The sequence below is a fragment of the Gossypium hirsutum genome, chromosome A12 (genome assembly GCF_007990345.1).
Source record: "Gossypium hirsutum isolate 1008001.06 chromosome A12, Gossypium_hirsutum_v2.1, whole genome shotgun sequence".
NCBI lineage: Eukaryota > Viridiplantae > Streptophyta > Magnoliopsida > Malvales > Malvaceae > Gossypium > Gossypium hirsutum.
This window is the reverse complement of record NC_053435.1, coordinates 6,976,015-6,982,014: the sequence shown is the minus strand read 5'-3', so window position 1 is coordinate 6,982,014 and position 6,000 is coordinate 6,976,015. Positions and strand designations below refer to the sequence as shown.

The 6,000-nt window shown below is 35.7% G+C and overlaps 1 long non-coding RNA gene across 1 annotated transcript; it reads left to right on the top strand.

Moving 5' to 3' along the window:
* The first annotated feature begins 4,569 nt into the window (after positions 1-4,569).
* LOC121210845 (uncharacterized) lies at positions 4,570-5,965 on the top strand. Its single transcript, XR_005906066.1, has 2 exons — positions 4,570-5,076; positions 5,267-5,965. It is a non-coding gene; the product is annotated as an uncharacterized lncRNA (long non-coding RNA).
* The last annotated feature ends 35 nt before the right edge of the window (positions 5,966-6,000 follow it).

The window sequence follows — 6,000 nt, the reverse complement described above, 5'->3', positions numbered from 1 at the left end:
TCTCGGTTGGAGAGGCTCAGAAATGAAGTAAACAATTCTTCAGAATCAGCATCATCTGTAGCTGCTTCTGAATTGGATGATGGTGTACAACAATCCTCAAATGGCTATCAAACTGTTTCATCTGTCAAAGATAAAGAAGCAGAAATCAAAACACTTGTTGGTCTTGCCGAAGACCTGGAAAAGAAGGCAAGTGCAATTTTGATCACTTCTATGAATTAAAACCTTAGCGTATAACTTTAAGATTCCTTCTATTTCTGTGTTTGCAGCTTGAAGATCTACAGCAGCTGGTCTTCAATCTAAAGTCAATCTAAAGAAGCATAAAGAGAAAGAGGTTGAGGGAGAAGAAGATGAAGAGAAAGATGAGAAGAAAAAGAAGAAATGCACAGAGAATGCCCAATCATCTTTTTTTTTACCCTTTGACTACTTGTCCTACGTGGCAAGTTAACTGGCCGTGTCAGCTAATTAACTGCCACATCAGCTATTCCGTTAAACTTGTGACGAAAAACATTAACGAGTGACTGATTTGTCACTTTTCAATAACGTTAGTGACTGTTTTGTTATTTTTTCAAAGTTGAGTGACTGAAATAAAACACAGGTGACTCTTTTGTCAGCTACCCCAAAGTTGAGTGACTGTTGGTGTAATTTACCCAAAAAAACTGTAAATGTTGAGGGCTAAAAAAGTTTAAAAATTTTAAAACTAGTTGACTCGTGAACTGATATAGACTGGTTGAATCAGATTAAAAAAATTAATTGGACTAACAGTTGAATCAATTATAATTTTTAATATTTTTATTTTTGATTTTTTAATAATTCATTTGCTTTGAATTGGTTGGACTGGTCGTTTGAGGAACCAATTGGTCAAACAAGTTCGAAATCGGTTCAACTGATTTTTTTTGCTCAGTTCAACCAATTCGTACTGGTTTGCGAGTCAATTGCTTTTTTACCTCTCATCGGACCAATATCCCAATTGGTTCCCAGTTTGACTGGTCAATCTAGTCCTATTTAGATAACATCGAATTTTGGAATCTTTGTTTATATTTTTTAAATCTTTTATATTTTTATTTTTTGAAATTTAAAGATTTTTTATTTAAAATATAAAATATTTTAAATTTTTTAAATTTTTATGTACTTTTAAAGGGTAACGACTAAATTGACCAAAAACTATAAATATTGAGGGCTAAAAAAATTATTTTATTTTTGACATTGTTAATTTTAACGATAAAATTAAATGGAGGACCAAGATTTCTAAATAAAAAATTATAAAGATTTAATATCTCAAAAATTAATCTATAGAGATTAAATTTTAAATTTTGAAAGAGTCTAACCACAATTGATAGATTTAATTTTTTTTTTAAATTTCATAAGTATTTTACTTGAAAAGTAGAAAACTTTTTGGGAAAACCTAAATACTCAAATTACAAACAATGTTTTTAAGATATAAAATTGCCAATATTTAATTTTAGTTTTTTATTTATTTATTTTTAATTTTGATAGTTGGTTAAAATAATCTTAATCGATTGAGAGTAGAAATACAAAATTAGTACATCCGTTAAACAAAAACAAAAACGATAAAAGTTTTTTTTATATGCTTGTTGAAATGAGAAAGGTTAAGTAAAATAGAGTATACATATGTATCTTGTTTAAATTTTTTTTGGGTAAACAAAACAATCGATTACATAAAATGATTCATGAGAGAGTTATCAACAAAATTATCATCCTACAAAATATCTTTTATCCTAGAAGGGGGAGACTCGAAGATACGCAGGGAGGAACCACTTGACAGGGATATTTTAGCCAAAGCATCAGCAACCCGATTGGTTTCTCTAGGAATATAAGTGAAGAACCAATTCTCTTCCGATGCCAAAATTTATTGTATCCTCTTAATAAGTGCATTATTAGAACCACCAGCCTTGCTTTCACTAATCATGATCACATTATCAAGATTATCTGAACGAATGATGACCTCATTATAGCCTTGTTCTGAGTGATAAGCAAACCATCCAACAAGCTCCATAGTTCAGCAGTCGCGACAGAGCATTTCCCCAAGAAGTGAGTAAAACTAAGGATCCACTCCCCTTTATTGTTACACGCAACATACCACCTGCTGCGATGAGCAAAGCCTCCACAAAGTCCCATCTAACCTTATCGTATGCCTTTTCTAGATCTATCTTAATAGCCATCCACTAGAGGCTCTTCTTAACTCTCATAGTATGCAAGACTTCCTCAGCGACAATTACATTATCAATAATGCTTCACCCAACAATGAAACCAGCTTGCTCTTGGCCAATGATCTTCGGAAAGATGACCTTAAATCTATTAGCAATAATCTTCATGACTAACTTGTATAGGATAGAACAAAGACTAATCGGCCTGAATTGAGAGAAATTTTCTGGATTTTGAACCTTGGAAATTAACACAATAAGAGTATTATTAAATTTGGGATCAATGATTTCACCATCAAAGACATTTTTAACCCAATCACAAATGTCCTCTACAATAATCTCCCATTGCTTTTGAAAAAAACCAGCTTGAAACCCATCACTACCAGGGTCTTTAAAAGGTGCCATGTCAAAGAGAGTAACCTTAATTTCTTCACTCATAACGTTACGCCCAAGAAAATCCACATCTTCAGAGTTTAAGCCAGGAAAAGCATTATGAGGCGAATTACCTACCGAGCCAGGGTCTTCCCCATAGAGTTTCTGAAAGAAATTGACCCTTCCGATTTGAGTGTGTCTTGATCCAAAATCCAATTCCCATCAACACCACGTAAGGCCGTGATTTTATTAGACTTCCTTCTCTGTAGAGTACATCTGTAGCTAGTGTTACGGTCCCCCAGTTTTAGCCACACACATCTCGACTTTTGCTTCCAAAAAATCTCTTCATGATAAAAAATGCTTTCAAGCTCCTCCCGGATCATAAATTCTTTATGCCGAAGAGAATTAGACCCTGAAAGATCCACGACACATTGAACATTGGAGTGCTTGTGCATCAAACGACATTTCCTCTGACTAATATGGCCATAAACACAATTATTCCAGTTCTTGAATCTGTCCGTAAAACCAACAATAGCATTGGTCATGTTCCTATCAAAACTCCAATTTTCCTTGACGAAATTAGAGAAATTATGATGCTATAACCAGCCAGCCAAAAATCTGAAAGAACGATTAGAAACATTCATAACTTGAGAATAAAGATTCAGGAGGAGCGAGTGATGATCAGACTTAATCCTAGGCAAAGGAGTCACCACACAATCAGGAAAAAATCCAAACAGTTCCCATTGCTCACTGCCGTATCAAGTCTTTCCGAAAGAATACAATGATGCCACGTAAAAGGAGGACCCTGAAATCCCAAATCATGCAGATTAGCTTTATCCATAAAAGCTCCAAAAGACTGACATTTGTGGCCTTAGTGTTAAAATCCCCAATGGCCATCCAAGGTTCATCTCTAACAAGAATAGAATGGCTTAGATCATTCCACAATATATTCTTCTTCACCTTATCCGGGCTCCCATACACAAAAGCAACAAGAATCGGCCTTGAGAACGAATCTGAACAAATACAAGTAAGAATAAATTGAGGATGATTCCTCACAACCTTCAGATTAATCGAACTCTTCCAATCGATTCAGATACATCCCGAGAAACCAACTGCTTCAACATGATGTGACTTATCCTAGCCCATCTTCACAATAATTAAATCAACTTTCGATCCACTAATACATGGTTCTAGAAGACTAACAATGTCAGGCTTGTATTGAGAATTATATTCGCGAAAAGCACGCAAGAACTTATCCTATGCACATCCCTGTGCATTCCAAGGCAAAATAGACAAATTCATAGAATAAATAAAAAAAAGATAAAAAAGGAGGAAAACTTATCTTATTGACAAGCAGAAGAAGAAATATCCACTTCCTCTTCAAGATGCCTTGACAAATCCTTAGCAGACTGCTCCTCAATTTCAGAAGTAATAAGAGTAGCAGCCCTCTTCATAGAATCAGCAAAAGAGACCCGGGAATTTTCAGAAATTTTAAATCTATTACCTGGACCCTTTAAGGTTTTGTTAAGCTTCCAACGAACTTTAGAAATAGACTTTTTAGCAATCTGACTTTTACAACCCACTTTAACAAGATTACTACCAGCCGAATCTCCAGTCTCCAAAGTTCTTTTATTATTAAACACTACTTTCGAATGATTTCTAACATCCAACACTCCTTTCACTTTCACATCCATAAAAGAATTTTCTTCAAATACAGGATTATAAACCACCACATGATTTGCCTGCTTAATAGAAGGAAATTCGTGCTCCATTTGGCCTTGACCTGTTATAATACTAAAGATGATGATTTAAATTAGAGGGAAAAATAGAACCCGAATTACCTGCAATTAATGGCCTGGACATAGCTTCAGCTGATGTCACGGGTACTTGCATGACGCTAAGCTCCTTAGGATCAGTTTCTAAATGGTTCTTCGAAGATTGAAGCTCCAACTGTAGCCCACTAAACCCACTACCATGGGTTTTTTCATTATTGGACGAATTAGGTGGATTAGCTGCACTTAAAACTAACGGATTCTCCAGGCCCTTCTTATCCGTGGAGTGGGTAATCATTTTAGTGTTGGACTTGGATGATCGGGCCTGTCCCTTTTAAGGCTTACCAATAGGCCAATTCAGATTGGTTTTATTAAGACCGTTCCCCACAGCTTTCCTACCTGTATTCACATTAACGTCAGAGTCAATTAATATTCCTTTACCTTTACTTTCCAACATTGATTTAGGGTTCTTGGTAGATTCTTGCTCTAAAGAACTCGCCTCTAAATCTGCCAGAGAATGGAAACGCGATCCCGAATTTTCTCCTCTTTTTTTTCAAATTGTTACCTTTCTTCGCACCTTCCAAATTACCACGTCTAGATTTCTGCTCCACCAACATCCAAGGCCCCGTATTCTCCTTCTCCGATCGCCGCAGTCGCTACAGTAGCCTACCCCGATGAGACCTCATTCTCGACCACCCCTATAGACGAAATAGTCAATGAGCATGCTTCATCAGTATGACTATAACGACCACACTTAAAACACACAACAGGTAAATTTTCATATTCTATTCTTTGCGGGTTACCATTGATGAGAATCTTAGAGATCAGAGGCCTCCCCAAATTAACAAACACTACCATACGAGCGTATCGTCCCCTTGCCCTACTATCCGTGTTGATATCCAGCTTTGTAATCTTGCCAATCAGACTCCCAATTTCCATGAGAATCTGTCTTTTATACAGGTGACTAGGAAGTCTGGGGAAACGAATCCAAGTTTGGATCAAGTTAGGATAAGGAAGATTGGAGTTAAAGTCAATCGACCATGGCTGGACATTAAGATAATAGTCGAATATAATCCACGGCCCCTGAGAGAGTACCTTGTCATAATCAATGGAATTCTGAAATTTTGCAAGGAAATAACCGTTTTCAATGTTCATTAATTGAAATGGTTTCGACGGTCTCCAAATCCCATAGAGTTTATTTTGTAATGTTGAAATTCCAATATTCCTGCCCAGTATCTTGAGAATAATCGAAGTAGACATTTCCTTCTCCAGGATTTGGTACACTCTATCAGAGAAGTCTATAGAGGGCACACCATCTACAATAGACTTCTTCACATCCTGATCAAAAAGAAAAAAACTATCAGCAGTAGGCTGGGCTTTGTTCTTGTGATCTTAGTTGAGATTATCCTTCCCCAATAACTTGTCCTTCCACGACAACGGAGACATTGGTAAAGGATCCACCACTATCACATCCTCCAAAGCCGTATCCGTGTCCTTAAAACGAACTTTCTTTGTATTTGAATCTTCAACAATAGAGATATCTTCTCCATTCCCATTCGCAAAGCTAGCAGAAGAAGTCGAAAGCATTTTTAATTACTTTTTTTTTCAATGTATCTTGTTTAATTAAAAATAATAAATAGTGAAAATAATTTATTATAATATTTTTTTTCAATTATAACATTTTAATATGTATT